We start from the raw sequence: 19,042 nt of genomic DNA on the forward strand, positions 1-19,042 counted from the left end.
GACAGGTATCATTCAGTTACTGGTTTCTAGGCGCTCGCGAAGCTGCGCAGGCGCACACGGCACCGACTGGCCCTGCCTTGGGTGCACTTCACCCAGCACGTCCTGGCACATGGTGTGTGCCCACCTCCTGCACAGGTGCACGCGTTTCGTGGTTACAGGCACCCGCTTCCCGCTTTTGCCCCATTTAGATAATAAACTCCACGTAGGGCAGCCAACTAACTGTGTTTTGCTCAGTGGGTGAATGAAGGAATTCCTCACGCGCAGACCGAGCCTGGACTTAGCTGGCACACTGATAAAACATACATATATACCCCATATTCATAGTCACTGGGAGTCCAGCCCTGGGTTCCTTTTAGGACTTATCTGCGGTCTTTAAGGTGATCTCAACTCGGCAAAATACACTCATTAGGCTGATTTGGGGCTAAGGGTAGGAACAGGCCGGGACTGACTGTAAACGCACAGTAGGGATCTTTTCAGTGTGATGGGCATATGCTACAACTGGACTGCAATGATGGGTGTACTGTAAATTTACTTAAAATTACTGTACGCTTAAAATAGGTGAGTTTTGCAGTATGTAAATTATATCTAAAGCTGTTACAAAATATTAGGCAAAGCTACTTAGTGTAACTCGTGTAACAAGTTTAATGCCGAGTTGTGGCCCTCGCTACATTTCTACACTTACGGCTGCCAAAACAACAGACCAAGATGAAGTTCATTTGATGGCAGAACTGGAATTCACAACTTTCCTTTTCCCTCTGGGGATCTCAGCATACAGGTCACCTATGCCATACAGTCTTTTCAGACACCCACCTGCTTTTCTTTTTGTTTTAATATTTTCATTGATTTTTAGAGAGGAAGGGAGAGGGAGAAAGAGAAACAGCAATGTGAGAGGGGAACATCGATGGGCTGCCTCCTGCACACCCCCTAGCGGGGATCGAGCCCACACACTGGGCATGTGCCCTGAGCAGAATGGAACCAGCAACCTTTTGGTGCATGGGAGGACTCCCAACCAACTACCCGCCAGGACACCCACCTGTTTTAGGTAGTTCACACTTGCAGGAGGCCGACTCTACAAATATTTCTCCCCCTCGGTTGAGTTAATGTAGATATGCATAGATACATATATGCTTGTACATACAAAGATTATCTCAGAAAGGGTGGGTGCCAAAAAGATGATCTAGGAAATGGTTGCTTCGGTGGAGGAGAGAACTGAGTCACCTGTGTAAGGGAGGGTTACTTTTCACTGCATTCTCTTTGGTGCTGTTTGAATGTTTTTCCTTGTGCGTGTACTGCCTTTTCAAAACAAACCAATTTCTTTAGGTGTTAAAAAAAGAGATTATGACAGCCAACAGTTGTGCAGCACTTTTCACTATATAAATGTGTGTCACGTGCATGCATTTCTTTGCTCTTCCAATAGTTTGGAGGAAAGCCTTACTTACCCCTTTCTGGGGAGTCATTGTGCAGACCTGAAATACTCTATCAGAGATCTCCGTCTGGAATAGACTACAGCATCAGAGCTGTTGCAGTGGCGTTTTTATTATCATTAGAGAGAGGCAGAGGCCTGGGCAAGGCAGGCTCGAGTGATTAGCTATCTCAGCACTCAGAGTTCCTGCAGTAATTAAGCAACCCCAACCTGACCGCAGGGCTTTGTAAGCAATTTCAGCAAAGTGAGGCCAGGAGAACAGAGCCACTAGAGGTTAATGGGGTGGGAGGAAAAATGGGTGACTATGGTATTTGAAGACATTTGGTGGTGAAGAAAAGGTGAGAGACACGGAGTAATGAGGGTGGGGGTAGGGGCTATTGGGAGAAAGGCAAACTCAGAGAGGTGGTGTGGACAGGGAGTAATGGAATGAGCTGGGTCTTTGCCGACCACAGGTCTAGGCTTTAATCTTAGCTCTGCTGTGGAAGGGTCATGTGTTCCTAGGCAAGTTACTTTTTGGTTATTTTTTAATGTATGTATTGCACAGTATTTAAATACAATGCTTGATGTAAAAATTTTGCAAGGACTAGAAATAAGGCAAAAATTCCACTCAATTTCACTCCTCTTGATACTGTTGTAATTAGCTAGTTATTAATAATAGGAAAGGAGCAAAGAGAAGGCCATATGTTATAGACACATCATTTGGGCAGCTTCACGAGGAAGCTGCCGTTTTACTCCCCAGGGAACCACCAGCCCATTACCCACAGATTACTGAGGGAAGGGGTCCAACAAAGGGGAGATAGATGCAGACACAGTGATGTTGGGGTGACATGGGGAAGGTACTTGCCTGTCAGTCAAACCTGGGGATGAGATCATTAGCCAGAATGGGCATGACCACTGCAAGCCAAGAAAATTTGGGAAGATATAATTCCCTAAATGAAGGAATTCTCTCTTGTGACTCTTGACTCATTCCTGCTTCCTTGCACTCGCCCATATGGCCTGCTACCATGGGGACCCCACACGTAATGGACTGATGGACTGCAGCGGGAAACACATACTAAGCTAATCTGATGCTGGGCTGGATTGCTTCAATTTGGAAGGGAAACTCTGGACATGGATTCTGATTTTAACCCCACTAAAGGCAAAAAGACTTCTTCCTTGGGGAGACGGAGGGAAATGGGATCTTGGAAACTCAGGGATGTCATCCCACACAAATAAAAATCACTCGTGCCACCCTGGCCAATGTGGCTCAATTGGCTGGAGTGTCGTCCCATACACCAAAAAGTTGCTTGCAGGTTAGATTCCCTGTCAGGGCACATACCTGGCTTGTGTGTTCAGTCCCTTGTCAGGGCAGGTATGGAAGGCAACTGATCAATGTTTCTTTTTCTCTCTCCTTCTCGCTCTCTCTTTTCCTCTTTCTAAGATCAATAAAAAAACCCAAACTCGTTCTCTCATGTGAGTCTCAGAAAATTTTTTTTCTTGGGACATTGCAAGAATTCCACTCCCACTAGCAACAAGTGGGGACAAGGACCCCTCCAGTTCCACCGGTAACACACTCACCAGAGGAAAGCTACCATATCAGATGGCTGTGTGTTCTTCTGAGATGTTTTAATGTGCACAATTATGTCTAATGTATACCATATACATGTGATACACACATATAAAGATACAATATATGTATTTACATAGAGTAGCATATATAAATATGTGCATATCAATACAAATTTAGGATATTTATATTTGGAAACATAACTTGGTTTGTTTACAGAAATGAAATCATTCTATATATTTATATATGTATATAGATTTGAAAAAATTTTTTTCAGATTAAAGTATGTCTTGGAGCTCTTTACATGTTAGTGCATATTGACCTACTTTATTTTTTATAGCTGCGGCATCATATCCCATAGTATGTATTTAGCATAGATTTTTTTAACCACACTACTGTTGAATTGTAAGGCTTCTTACAATTTTTTACTATCATGAACAATGCAGCAATGAATAGCCTTGTAAATGCTTTTTTTGTGTGCAAATAATCCTCCTGTTTTCCTATATTAGATATTTAGATACCTAGAAATTGGAAGGATAAAGGGTATTCACAATTAAAATTTTGATTGCTACTACTTAATTATCCTCCCAAAGGATGTACCAATTTAGATTCCCACCACCAATATACTGGAGCACCTTTTTCTCTATACAGTGGCTCTGGATATTATCAAACTTAACTTTTTGTCAATTTGATTGGTGAAAAATATCCCATTGTTCTCTTATTTTTCCTATCCTCAATTACTAGCCAGCATCAGTTACTAGCCACTTTTCATATGCTAATTGTAATTTGTTGTTCTTTTTCTTCTGTAAATTGCTCACCTCTGCAACGAATATTATAGTTATTTTGCTGGTATCCATCCTACTACCAGTCCCATTGTATACTGGAAATCCCACCTGGGTGAGATAGATCCTACTCCCAGCTCTAGTGAGTGCCATAATCTAATCAGTATAACCTCACCAAGTTTTCCAAGTGATTAAGTTAAAAACCCCAGTGGCTTCGATTGTAAATTAATAAAGCAGGAATGAGTATTCCTCAGGAATAGTAGGCACAGTGCCCAGGGCCCAATGTCTTTTTAAGGGCACATGAAAATGGCTTAATTTCTTTTAAAACCAAAAGGAAAAAAATGAACCTTTAGATTAAAGAAGATACTTTAATATATTATGGATTGAATTGTTTCCCCCCCAAAATTCCTATGTTGAATCCTAATTCCCGTTGTGACTATATTTGAGGATAGGGCCTTTAAGGTTAAATGAGGTTTTAAGGTAATTAAGGTGAAATGAGGTTTAAAAGAGTGGAGCCCTAAGCCCAGATGATGGTGCTAATATGAGGCCTTGAATGACTACAACTACTTTTTAATTACAAGGGATGCTGACAGACACACGGGTGAGAACAGAATTAAGGTCACAGAAACCTGCAATCAGAGCATGCTGACTTTGCTTTTTGTTTTTTATTTTTATTGATTAGAGAGGGAGGGAGAAAGGGAGAGAGAGAAAGAGACAGAGAAACTTCTATTTTTGTTGTTTATACATACATTGGTTGATTCTTGTATGTGCCCTGACCAGGAATGGAACCTGAAACCCTGGAGTGGTGGGACAAAGCTATAACCCAGCCAGGGCTGATTTCAGTTTTAAAAGTTAAACAGTAAATTTATTTTTAAAAGAGTAATCTTTTATCCCACTCCTCTCCACACATCCCAGGATGTCTTCCCAAGTGGCAACCACCCTCAACTCTTCTTGATGCCTCCTCAGTATTTAACTTTTAGATGCCTAAAACATATCTTTATACTTGCTATGCTCTTTTTAAAAATTTGTTTTTTAAAGAAAGGCAGACTGCCACATTTAGCGCCTCATTTGGATGTGTCTGGAGTCTTGGAAGCTTGACTACACTACATTCTCTTACAAAAGGATGTCTGAGAGCTTGTTTGGGGTTTTAGCAGGGGAGTGCAGCTACTCGTTACCCTTGACTGAAAACCAGTCCTCTCCTCTGGGGAAAAGGTAGTCCTTTTCCACTGAACATGCAACTTTGGGAGGGACCACATGGATTGGTAAGGGAGGAAAGGGACACCTGCCTAGGCAGGCAGATCACTCAATTCAATCCTGCTGATCAATGATGTCACAGCCAGATCACCCTCATATCCTGTGCTCTTTTACTCTAATAGTAATAATAACAGGAACCTGCACATGTAAAGTGCTTAGTGCTCGCTTGGCAGGTGTGGCTCAGTGATTGAGTGTCCACCTATGAACCTGGAGGTCACGGCTCTATTCCGGGTCAGGGCACATGCCTGGATTTTGGGCTTGATCCCCTGTAAGTTGGCAGCTGATCAATGGTTGTCATCATTGATGTTTCTATCTCTCCCTCTCCCTTCTTCTCTCTGAAATCAATAAAAACGTATTTAAAGAAGAAAAGTGATTAGTGCTCAATAAATGGTAGCCTTAATGTTATAAATCATCAAAACAACCAGTGAGGAAAATATTACATTACTATTATTCTGATGAGGAAACAGAGGCACCAGAGAGGATGTTACTTTCAAGAGATTTCATACCTCATAAACGGTGGGAGCCAGGATTCAAATGCAGAGCCAAGGTCTTAACCACAATGATTCATTATCACCTGCAACCACGATGTTGAAAAACACTGGGATGGGATGTGGTCCAATAGAACTTGCTGAGAATAGAAGAGGTAATGCATAGTGAGGGTGGAGACCTGGACTTCCTTGGAAGTCTTGGAATAGGATTATGGTAAAAATTATAGACACCCAGTTATATTTGAATTTCAGATAACCCATGAATGACTTTTTTTAGTATAATATGTATCAACTAAAAAGTTATTTATCTGAAATTCATATTTAAATGGAGGTTCTGCATTTTTATGTCCTAAACCAGATACCTAGGAACCAAGGGCATGATTCCAGCAGGGAGTTTAGCTCCAGCAAGGAACAGGCAATTAGGGTGTCAGTGAGGGCCTGTGGTAAACCCAAGTCTTGTCAGTAGGCGGCACTAGAGGCTTGAGCAGGGCAAGGGCAGGGCTACCAGTGCCTAGGGGAGAGTAGGCGTGGGAAAGGGTTTTGTCGTGGAGGATGTCAAATCACAAAAGAACGAACCAGCAGCTCACAGAGAAAGCACAATTTATACATGATTAATAAACATGAAAAGAAGCACAATCACGTTCAAACTGAAAATGCTTAAAATTAGATATTTTCTACCTTTCAGGTTGGCAAAAATAAAAATATTAAAAAGATTAATAATACTAAGTGTTAGGGGGTAGATGAAGGTAAGAGAGGGCAAAGGGGGGATAAATGTGATAGAAGGAAACCTGACTAAGTGTTGAGACAGGCTAAGAAGCCTGGATAAGTGGAATAGGGAAACTGAGACAGTTAAATGGCCAAGCAGCTTACGGCCATCTAGTAAATTGCAAAATCCTATCTTCTCTAACCGAGGACTTAAGAGTTAATGGTTTTGCCCTGCTGGGGTAGCACAGTTGGCTAGCGTGTCATCCCGATATGCCAAGGTTGTGGGTTCTGTAATAGGCAATTAGGCAGATGTGACCAGAGCCAGGATGATAGGCCAGGTACAGAAGAAAGCTTTGGGTACCTAGCAATGGGGAAAACAAGGACCTCCCCCCCAGGATGACCTTTCCTTCCCTAGGGTATCACTAGTCTTGGGGTTTAGACCCCCTGACTTTCCCTCCCTAAAGATAACATCTAGGCCTCAGGACCAGCTGCATTGACTAATGACACCCTGCCCTGGCACCAACCAGTCAGTGGAGACCACGACCCTGAAAGAGCCCACCTGGAAAGCTGATGAACGTTCTATTGAGATCCTCCCCTGAGACCTCTCCTAAGACTTCCTCCCTACAAGACAGAAATAAATACCCTTAACACAAAGGCCTCAGTGCTCTCCCCTAGGGGAACATATCCACAACATTCCTCCCTCCCCCCTTCTTCCCTCTAAGGGACCTCAGGAGACTTGCAACCAGAGGATCAATGTTCCTCCCAGGTAACCCCTTGAACCTGTCTCCAAGGCCCCCTTTTCTCTGACTTCCCAATGAGCCAAGGCAGCCCAGCCTAGGCTCCCCTGTTGCTGCTTCTGCACACTTCCTTGTTTCACTGTCCTGAGTGTATTATTGCTGCCGCCAATAAATTCTTTACTTTGCTACACTGTGTCTCTTTACTAAAATCTTTCCTTCAAGAAGACAACAACCAAGGTCTCATGATCTCACAGGTAACAGTTTCATCCCCCGTTAGGGCACTTACAACAATAGAGCAATGAATGCAAAAATAAGTGGAACAACAAATCGATGTTTCTCTCTCTCCCTTCCTCTCTCTAAAATCAATTTTTAAAAAAAGAGTAAATGGTTTACACTTCTCAATCAAAGGGTAAATAGCTTAAATCACCCTATTCAGGGAAATGAGTAGCAGAAATCCAAATAGTGTCATTTGCCAACCACACCCAAGGACAGATGAAGGTTAGGGGAATAAATCTCATTTTGTTATATCAGCATAAAGCTAATGAATATTCTATTGAGATCCTCCCCTAAAATCTCCCCTAAACTCCAAGCTTTTAAAACCCTCAAGACAAAGACTCAGCAGGCATTCTCCTTCCCTGGAGCATGCCCTGTGTTTCCCTTCCCTCTCTCCCCGCTACCTCCCAGGTGTGTTATCTTTACCTTTCTCCCTCCTTTGCCTCTGTAACTTGTTTCCTGAGCCAAGGCAACCGCCTTTGTGACTTTCTAAATAAACTTTCTCCTATAGTTTGAGTCTTGACTCTGAATTCTTTCTTAGCCAGAACTCAAGTACCAAGGTTGCTGAATCTAGGTCTGGTATGACTCCACTGGTCTAACACTTGGCGCCGTTTCATTGCCAGCAGCTCAAGGTTGTTAGCAATCCTTGAAACCATTAAAACCAACCTGTCATATTAGAAGGAAGTCCTTTGTCATTCTTAGTAAACTTAGAAACTCAACTTTATAATGACAGGATAAAAATACATATAGATTTAACAAATTTAATGGTAACTGATATGTAAATATTCTCTATTCATTATTTATCAGAGGTGTGAGGCCAGCTGAGCAATTTATCTTCAAGCACCTATGTCAACAGTCCATCTTACTCTTTTCAAGATTCCTCATTAAGTGGGAAACTAAAGTTTGTGGTCTCTGGCTTCAGATATAATTTCTAGCCAAGGCTTATTAAAAAATTTGGGGGGTTATAATTTTCAGTTTCCTTATATGTGATGGAGGTCAAGTCCCTTAGCTTCTCTGAGCCTCAAGTTACTTGTCTATAAAATGGAGACAATAATATTGTCTATATCATAAAGGTACTGTGAGAATTTAAAAAATATGTACAGGGTGGGCCAAAGTAGGTTTATAGTTGTGAGTATGCAAAACACAGAGTTCATTCTTGTATTATTATTTTTTAAATGTTTTAAAAATTATTAGTGATTTTTAGAGAGAGAGGAAGGGGAAGGGAAAGAGAGAGAGAAACATCAATGTGAGAAAGATATCTATTGGCTGCCTTCCGCATGCACCCTGACGAGGGATGGAACCTGCAACCTGGGTATGTGCTCTGACCAGCAACCAAATCGACAACATTTCGGTGTCTGGGATAACATTCCAACCAACTGAGCCACACCAACCAGGGCTATTGTTTTTTAATTACTGTATTATTTTCCATATGAACAACTGTAAATCTACTTTTGCCCCACCCTGTACATTGGTAGAGCACCCAGCATTCTGTCCAGCATATAGCAAATACTAGAAAACATTTATTATTAATACAGGAAATAGAGCCTCCAGAAAATTCATTGAAACAGAAATGTGACCTTTACATCATGCCTAAGTAAAGAGTTTACATCTGTTTACCAGGTGAACTAAGTGTTCTTCATAGCTGTCACAAAAGCAGAGACACTTTTTGGAGAGTAATTTGGCAATTTCTCTGGAGAGCAATTTTTGAATCGTAAATGTAATAATTCCCTCTGGTTTAATCATTCTAAGACGTTTTCCTGAGAAAATAATCAAAGATGTGGGCAAAGGTTTATGTAAAGTGTGTTAATTGCAGCATTATTTTTAATAGAAAAACAATGTACACATTCAGCAATATGGGAAACAAATTATGGTGAATTTTTACTTTTTAAAATTTGAAATATGCATGTAAAACAATTGGAAGGAAATACACCAAAACATTCAACGGTGATTATCTTTGGACTGTGGCATTATAGGGGATTCCTATCATATTATTTATGCTTTTCTATTTTTTCCAAATTTTCCATAATAAGTATGTTAGTTTCACAGTTGAAAAGGTTTCTTTTTAATAACCTCATAGACACATTTTTTCCTAAGCTTTGTGAAAGACCAAGCATATGACAATTCCCATATATGAAGGAACTACATTAAAATTCTCTCATTGCTACTGCAGTTTGGATCTTTTACAACCTCCTCATAGACTATTGGAAAAACTTCCTAATTGCTCTCCTTGCCTCCAGTATTGATTTTACCATCTCATTCTTCATACTGGTTGCTGCTAAAATGAGCTATCTATAGTGAAAAGCTGTTTGTTCACCCCCTACCTACAAATCTTCGTGATTCCTATGGGCTTTGTCATAAAGTTGAAACTCCTTAGCAGAGCAGGTCAATCACCATCTAGTCCCGAAACACACGCCTTTTCCTGCTCCACTTCCCATCCCTCTCCCAGGTGCCCTATGATCCAGACATACCTAGTCACGCTGTCACACCTTTACGTATTTGCACACACCTGTTGTAGGCAGCGGGAATGGCACCAAGTGTTAGGCCCATGGGGTCAGACCCAACCTGGGTTCAGCAACCTTGGTACTTGAGTTCTGGCTAGAAAATAATTCAGAGCCAAGACTCAAACGATAAGAGAACACTTATTTATAAAATCACAGAGGTAGAAGAAGCAATCTGTAGAAGAAATAGGCTTAGGAAACAAGTTATAGAGGCAAAGGAAGGACCCTTGGAGGTCGGGAGTGAGGAAGGTAATGGCAATGCACCTGGGGTGGGAGGCGGGGAGGGAAAGACTCAGTCCTGCTCCCTGGAGGGAGAGCAAGCTGGGTCCTCCATCCTAAGGGTTTTAAGGGTGGAGATTTTAGGGGAGGTCCCAGGGGACGATATCAATAGAATATTCAGCAGCTTTCTAGGTGTGTCCTTTCAGGGTTGTGGTCTCCACTGATTGACTGGCTGGTACCAGGGAAAGGGGTCATTATTCAATGCAGCTGGTCCTGAGGTCAGCTGTGGCTGGGCCTGGAGCTGAAATACAACTGAGGCCTAGATGTCATCTCTAGGGAGGAAAGGTTAGGGCATGACCAAGGATGACCAACAATAAGCTAGGAGACGAAAGGTCACCTTGGGTGTGAGGTCCCACCCTACAATTGTCCTTTGCTAGGCACCCAGGGCTTTCAGCCCTGGTGACTTTCTGTACCTGGCCCATAGTCCTTGCTCTGCTCATGTCTAACTGCCTGCCACATAACCACTATGCTGTACATCTGAAACCAGTACAGAATAATACTGCATGTAAACTGCAATTGAAAAATTAAATTTAAAAAAGTGGAGAAAAAAAATCAACTGCCATCACCATCATTTTGTAAAAGAAAATATATTGTAATCCTAAGAATAAAAAAAATAATCTCAGAATGGAGGCCAATCCTTTAGGCTTTAGCTTAGTGAAAAAAGTGGTATTACCTTTATTTCCCCTATTTCTTCTAGGCCTGACCAACCCATCATCAGGACCAGCACCAATCTGCTGGTGGTCATTTGGGAAATGTGAAAAACGAGGCACCCAGAGAGAGCACTGTCTGTGGCAGGTGTGGGGAAGTGGCCTGGTGTCATGGAAACAGCTTTGGAGGCCAGCAGTTCCTGGTTAGAGTCCCAGCACCACCAATATCTCTTGGGCAAGTGAATGAATCTTTCTAAGCTTCAATTCCCTTTGAAGTGGGGAAACCAGTAGTTCCCTGAGAGAGTTTTTGTGCAAATTCAGTGAGAAAAGTATATAAGGCACCTAAATATAAGTCATCTGATAATTAATGGGTGCTCAGTAAATAGTGTCTTCCTTCCTTTGAGGAAACGAATTCAGAGTGGGCTTTGATCTGCCTGGAATGACTTAGGCACAGTGTTTTCTGAAGTGGAACTTCGCAACAATCAGGAACTTTGGAGTGCATGAGAATCACTTGGGAAGCTTGTTAAACATACAGGTAACTGAACTTCAGTAGCTTTAGGGTGGGGCCCCAGCATCTGAATTTTTACAAGCTACTCTAGTGAATCATATGCGTGCTCAAGTTTGAGGATCTCTGTACTAGATAACTCATTCAGCCATTCATTCAATAAGCATGCGGCACATGCTGGGCAGAGACAAAGAAGAAAACAACATAGTTTCTGAAAGGCCAAAGCCTAGCCCAGGGCCCAGCACATAGAAAGCACTAATTAAATAGTTATCAAATGATAGCCTTCAGCCCTGACCAGTGTGGCTCAGTGGGTTGGCGCATCATCCTGTCCACTGAAAGGTTGCCAGTTCAATTCCCAGTCAGGGCACATACCTAGGTTTGGGTTCAATCCCCAGTTGGGGCATGTATGGGAGGTAATGGATCCATGTTTCTCTCTCATCTCTTTGACTCCTCTTCTTTATCTTTCTCCATTGGTTTTTATCTATTTTCTTTTTTTTTTTTCTTCTATTTTCTATTTACTTTTATCTACTGGTTTTTATCTTCTTTATCTTTCTCCATTGGTTTTTATCTATTTTCATTTTTTCATTATGTGCTAATGACTCCCTGTATGCTCATCTGAGTCTAAAGGCCACATGAGAGAGTAATGTAAAAATAGTGGGCAGAGTCTCGGCTACCACATTGAAGAGCTGGGGTCCAATTAAAAAAAATTCGACTAGTTCTGCAAAGCCCAAGATGTGGTTACTGCTGATTCAAACGCAAGCCCCCTTCTACAGTGTGAGCCTGTTTCCCTGGCTCTCCGCGCAGTAACTGGAGATCACTCACAACACTTCCCTGTAAAATGAAGGTTCCACACTTGTTGCAGAGTAGTGTGTGTGTGTGTGTGTGTGTGTGTGTGTGTGTTAATGCAGAAGAACTGGCCACCTTTTTAGGGACAGGGGACTACTCAGCATCCTCACTTGACTGCTGCCTTCTCTTCCTCCCTTTCCAAACCTGGCCAGGGCTGGGGGGCAGGGAGAGGAGTATGGTCACAATACTAGTTTTTTTGTGTGTGTTTTTTTTTGGCGGTTCAAACCCTATTGTAATACATAAGTATTACCTCCCCCAAAGCCCTGATTTCTCAGGATGGGAGGCAGGAAGCTGAGCTGGAATAAGAAAGGGTTTGGAAAGGGCGGAGGTTACACAAATAACTTTGCTGACCACTGCACGGGGTGCCCGGCCTCACAAGCTTTGCTCTACTTCCTGTCTTGTTGGAGGAAATCTCCTAGTAAGTCCAGCAAAGCTTGGCCAGCCCCTGCCCAATTTTCTGGTCTTGGGAAATCTGAGGAAAGGGAGGGTTAGGTAGGAGGGTCTGCTCTTACCTATTATCCCAAGACTCAGGTACTGATGTTAAGGAGAGAATTACTTATTCAGTGTCCCAGTGCTTGATGATATGATCTTCTAGGTGGTGTTTTTTTTTCTTTCTCAAAAGCCCTCCTCTTGCGCAACTTCCAGATACTTCTTATTTCTACTTCCTCATACTAACTTCCCAATACTGAGGAAGGAGCAACCCAAAAGCACAACCCAGACATCTTAACGTCTGGCTGGAGGGAGGAGTTAAGAGGGGGACTAGGACTGGTGAGACAACTGAACTCAGATGACCCCAGCACAAGGGCTTACTAAAAACACTTGAACTCCACAGAGCCTGGAGCTCTAGAAGCTTGGGTGTTGGAGGATATCTGATCCCACAAACCCCACCAAAATTAGGGATCCCTCCTGGAGCATCCCTGGTATTAAACCCCCATTAGAAGACCTTAGTTTGGCAGCTTTACAGTTAGAGAAATCCACTTATGCTTCGAGATCTGATGATGCTCTTGTCAACAAAGGAAAGAGTAGTAAAAATCCAGGCCTGTCTGGCCCCAGTAAGCCAAGAAAAACCCCAGAATGTGAATGTCCAAGATGCCACTGACCCATGTGTTATCTCAAGACAGCATTAAAAGTTAGCCCTAATGGAGGGTCTAGAAAGATGAGTTCTGCTAAAATCTTTGTTCTTTTCCTAGAAGCCACCAGGAACTGACTCTGTATTTTGGGTTACATTGGCCATGCCAGGGCTCACCTACTTGGCCCAAGGGGGCTCCAACACAACAGGCATTCTACAATGAACGTCTTCAGAAGATGGGTGATACTGGGATTCCATACTTCTAGGTAAGCAGAGAGGGCAGGAGAGACCTGTAGGAATGCCCTGGACTGGGGTTGGGGGAATGGAGCTGATGGAGCACACAGTCAGGAATGGAGATGGGTCACTGTCCTCTGTCTTCAAAGCTTCTGACTCACCACAATGGGGAAGTAGAGTCACCATCTGTCCCCCGTTTTGGAAGGAGGGAACCAAACCACAAAGACTACAGATCATCTGTGTGAACATATACGTCTCTGGCTGAGTCTGCCTATTTCCCTGTGAGTGTACTGGATGTGCCAGATACATTCTCAGCATATCTATTTACTTTCATATCTGTGTTTGTCTCCTTCCTGATCTCCCCCCTTAACCCCCCTTAAATGTGATGTGCCTCAGGGCTGGATCTGATTGTTTTTCTCCACTCCCTCAAGACTCCTCCCTGGTTAATCGCATCCACAAAGCTTTCAGTATGGCCATGGCTTCCAAATATATGGACTCATCTGTAACTCAGTTTTGAGCTTCAGCTTTGTATCCAGCTCCTCCCAAACATCTGCACTTGACTGGCATGCTTTCAGCTCACTGCTATCAACTTATCAACTCACTTCCCCATACTGCTATTGGGACATCTGAACCTGTCACATCCTCTTGTTAACATCTCTTCTCTGGTATCTGACTTTCCTCCCCAGATCTATAGATGGGGCAGGGGTGGGATGGGCAGGGTGACTCTGGGAATTAGTTTGAAGTGTTCTTGGGCTCTGAAACAAACGGAAATTATCTGAGATCCAGCAAAAGGTCAGGAATAAGGTAAACAGTTTGGAGGTGGAATAAAATGCCAGCGGGGCAAACCATGTGAGGAGGAAGTATCCTGTTGCAAACCAGGATGGAGGAGGTGACTGGGTGAGAAGCAGCCTCATAGGAGGAGGCAAGGCAAGCCTAGAATGAGGGCTGGTCACCATTTCTATGCATCACTCATGTATCTGGTGTGAGAGTCAGGAACAATCAGAGAAGCTAAGGAACAGAAGATAACTAGCATACTGTCATCTATTAGGTCAAGTCCAAACTCCTTAGCAGAACATTCAGATCCTTTCTGACCTGGCTCCTGCTTACTACTCCAGTTCACCTTTTTCACCTCCTCTCCTCACCCCAGTGCTACAGGCATTTCCCTGAATTCGGAGTGTCTCTTGTCCTTCTATGTACACACACAATTCCCTCTGCCTAGATTGTAGGCCCTAGAACATCATTTCTTTTGGTGTCTACTCAGTGAAGACCAACTCATCCTTGTAGGTGAGCCCCAGATTTCTCAATTCCTTCAGACACAGTGAGTAATTCTAATGTCACCTGAGACATGCCTTCTTACTCAATTATTTCAAATGTCACATTACATAATAATTGTTTATCTGCCTGCCTGAACTGAACTGTGCTCTCCCTGAGGACAGAGCCTATATCTTACTGGATTTTTAAACCCCAGCACCTAACATAGTGGCTAGCACATACTTGGTGCACCATAAACATTTATTGGATGAATAAATGAATAGATGAATGGGCTCATATTCTTATAGGGGAGACAAGCAAGTAAAGAGAAAATTGCAAAGCTGTGTGAAAAGGGCCAGCTAACAGGTCGTTTTGGGTACAGAGAGGAAGGCATACCTAATTTCAGGCAGCTCTGCCCTACTTTCTGCCCCTTGCAATATGCAATTCAATATAAAAACACTAAACAATAAAATAAAAATCTATTTTTGAGGCAAATAAGACTTGTATCTTATTCATACGAATGAAATTAGATAAGTTCTTTCTTTTTGGGAAGGGGGCAGCGCCTTGCTTTGCTGGTGACTATCAGGGTGCTGGAAAAGTCAAGAATGTAACTGAAGAGGATGTAGTGACTATTGGCAGATATGTGGGCAGGGTTGAAGAAACCAGTCAGGGCTGTAGAGGCACCTAAAACCTTGCAACAGCCAGAAGCTGTTGCCACATTTAAGCCTGAGGTCTAGGATGGGAGCATGAAGCTATAGCCAACGAGGAGCTCAGCCCCTATCAGAACCTCAGCCTGCCCGCAGGCTGGTAATAGGGGAACCTCAACCACACGTTTTCCCCACAATCAGATCTACCTCTGGCTCTCATTAGCAGAACCCAATCAGAAGCTGGGCGGCAACCGAGGCCTGGTGGTAGTTCAGAGGTCAGACTCCAGTGCCAGGGTGGAGAAGGGCTGAGAATGGGTGTTAGGAGAGCAAACTGAAAACAATCAGCACTGAGGGAAGATGCCTCTACTCTGTGGGTGATCTGTGTGTATGATTATTGCCTTTTGGGTAAACATTAATTCAAGCCCTGTGGATGACGATTTTATGTCTCATGTTGTGTATATTTAGGCATTTGTGTGCCCAAGCTTATTGAAAATCTGTGCTGTTTTATTAGTAGGTCTGGGTGGGACAAGGGTACCTATGTTTTTAAAAAGCTTTCCAAGTAATTTTGATAGTCTTCACTTTTTAAAAAATTTTTATTTATTGATTTTACAGAGGGGAGAGGAGAGAGAGAGAAAGAAGCATCAATTTGTTGTTCCACTTATGCATTCATTGGTTGTGCCCTTGTATGGTTCTTGTATGTGCCCTGACTGGGGATTGAACCTGCAGTCTTAGTGGGTGGGGACAATGCTCTAACCAACTGAGCTACCCAGCCAGGGCAGTAGTCTTTTATTTTATTTATTTATTTACTCATTTTAATTTATCTTTATTGTTGAAAGTATTACAGATTAGTCTTTGCTTTTTGAAAACCACTTTTATAGTCACACTCATTTTTATAGATAGGGAAACTAAGGTTCAGAGTAATGAAAAAAATGTCATTTGGCCCCTCTAATGAGAACTGTCTCTTAGGTGATATTAAAGGGTTTGGCTGGAAAAGTGACATGTTTGCACATTTCACAGAGCACAATTCCTCCAATTTACTGAGGAGGAAACCGAGACTCCTAAGATGAAGTGATGGTCCCACGTAGTAATATAAGTCATATAGTCAGATAGTAAGTTAGTTATATAGTAAATCTCAGAGAAGGAGGGACTAGTACTAAGGTCAGTATTGCTAACTCTCAATCCAGTGTTCTTTCCAGGCAGCACACTTTGCAGGAAGGTGTGTGTGCATGTGTGTGTGTGTGACAGAACCCTGGGGGCAACAATTCTAGTGTTCTAGCCTTCTGTTCTGGTAAGGTGGGTCTCCCCACAGCCTCAGATAAGAAAGAAAACAGAGCAGGCAGAGTGCATTGGCAACTGGGGCTCTTTGCAGGAGGGGCCTGGAGGGACAGGGGAATGCTGTGTGTGACCCCCAGTCCCAAGCCTTGACTCTCACCCTTATTGCCTCAGGCTCTGAATCTGGTTGTCAATTCTATTACTAGAAAAGGGCTGACCCCTGCTCTAAGTAGATGTCAGGTTTAGGGAAAGCTGGGCAGGGCCCAAAAGAGTTTAAAGAGGCTCACTGTGGGAGGGACTCACCGGCAGGCCAGGGGAGACCTCAGACTGAGGGCTTCTCCCCAGCCAGCACAAGGTTGAAGTCCTGAACAGGGACTTAAAATGTCACCATCCCAGGATGTTTAAAATTCCTTGATGGCTGCTAATTAGGGTTAATTAGGACTGGCTGCCCCTACCCCACCCCACCCCCAATTCTCAAAGCTGGACACACAACTATTTTCCTCCTACTGCAGATCAAAGACTACTGGCTCACCCTTTAAGATGTATTAGAGCTCTGGCTGGTGTGGCTCAGTGGGTTGGGCAGTGTTCTCCCAGTGCCAAAAGGTAGCTGGTTGCATTCCTGGTTAGGGCACACGCCTGGGTTGGGACTAGATCTCTAGTAGGGGGAATGCAGGAGGCAGCCAATAGATGTTTCTCTCCCTCTTTCTTCCCCTCCTTCTAAAAATCAATTTAAAAATCTTAAATAAAAAGAAAGAAAGATGTATTTGAAATCTCCAGGAAGCTTCTTAGGCTTAAATTTCCTGAAACCAGCAGCCCTTCTCCTTCCCCATTATCGGGAAGGAAGAAACTTTCCTCTACCCTCAAGGTTCTTTTGGCTGGTCTAATAATAACAATCTTTAACAAGAGAAAAATAACCAAATTTATTTTTATTTATTTATTTATTTAAAATATGTATCTTTATTGATTACAGAGAGAGGAAGGGAGAGGGGGAGAGAGAGAGATAGAAACATCAATGATGAGAGATTCATCATTGATCAGCTGCCTTCTGCATGCCCCCAACTGGGGACCAAGCCCGCAACCCAGGCCTGTGTCCTGACTGGGAATCGAACCGCGATCTCCTGGATCCTAGGTCAATGCTCAACCTCTGAGCCATGCCCAGCTGGGCAATAACCAAATTTAATACATATGTATGCATGGGACCCCCACATACATAAGAGAGTCAGATACCCCACATATATGAGAGGTTCAGAGACAGAAAGTCAGAATGAGGTATATACAGTATATGGCTAAAGGTGAGGTCAGGCACCTTGGGGGCTTCAAACGGTCATTGCAGGATGTTAAGAAGAGCAAATGTTTAGAAATTAAGTTTGCTCTGCCCTATAGATAGGCCACAAAAGTTTTTGGTGTTGTTGTTGTTTGTTTGTTAGTCCTCAGCTGAGGATATTTTTTCCACTGACTTTTAGAGAGAGTGGGAGGGAGGGAAGAAGGGGGGGAGAGAGAGAGAAACATCGATGTGAGAGAGACATCGATTGATTGCCTCCAGCACACTCCCGTAAGGGGCTGGGGATCGAACCCACAACCCTTCAGTGCATGGGCTGATGTTCTAACCACTGATATTAAAGCTTAACTTTAAAACATTTCTAATAAATTCTTTCAGTCTTATCCAGCTTGATCACACATAAAATTCCCTCTCTCAAGATTCCTCTTCATAAACTTTCTACAACTTTCTGTGTCTCTTTTAGTTGGTTTCTTGTTCTCTTACCCAATTCATAAATAATCAGGACAAAATTACTGCATTTCCCTAATGAAAACACATCTCCACATCTCTTACCTTTTTTCCCCAAGCCAAAACATATCTTATTTTTCTGGTATACACAGTTGTTTTCCCTATTATTATTGATTTTTTTAGCTTTAATTACATATATTATAATTCTTAACTTTTTTTTTTACTATTAGAACGTCACATATATTTATTTCAGATGTAACAGCACTGTTAAAATCAACAAGTTTAATTCTTAATTGCACCAAGTAAACTTAGTCATTAAAGTATTTTAAAAGTTATTCCTTCCAAAAAAGCTGAGGGAGATTTTCTTTTTCACCCCACATACCATGGTTTCCCAATGGTCTTGTTCTTGGAAGGCTTTCAATTGATGAGGAAACTGCTTTAGGGATATTTCAGAACCTCTTTCCCCAAATAAAAACTAATCTGGACAAGTCATATATTGCATACATTTCTCTGCAGGTTATTTTCTTTAGAACCTAAATGCAATTGCCATACAGTATACTTTTTACCTATTCACCCCACAATAAAAAATATCTGTCCTGAAAAAATATGGTGGATATACCCTGTGATCATCCAGTTAATAGAATTGTTTTCGTTTAATGATAATTTTTTATCAAATTTCAAAATAACCAACTGAACATGGGACATTATTTTAGTCTTCACTGCCTCATAGGCATATGAAGTAGTACCCAGCTTCTTCCTCTCCTGGGTCCTCTTTCTCCCTAAGTGGATGGAATTATTTAATACAGGTCTGATGTAGCAGAGTTAACCCTATACAAACATTTACATTTAGGGTAAAGTCA

This window comes from Miniopterus schreibersii, assembly GCF_964146895.1.
Source record: "Miniopterus schreibersii genome assembly, chromosome: 12".
In the NCBI taxonomy this organism is placed as follows: Eukaryota; Metazoa; Chordata; class Mammalia; order Chiroptera; family Miniopteridae; genus Miniopterus; species Miniopterus schreibersii.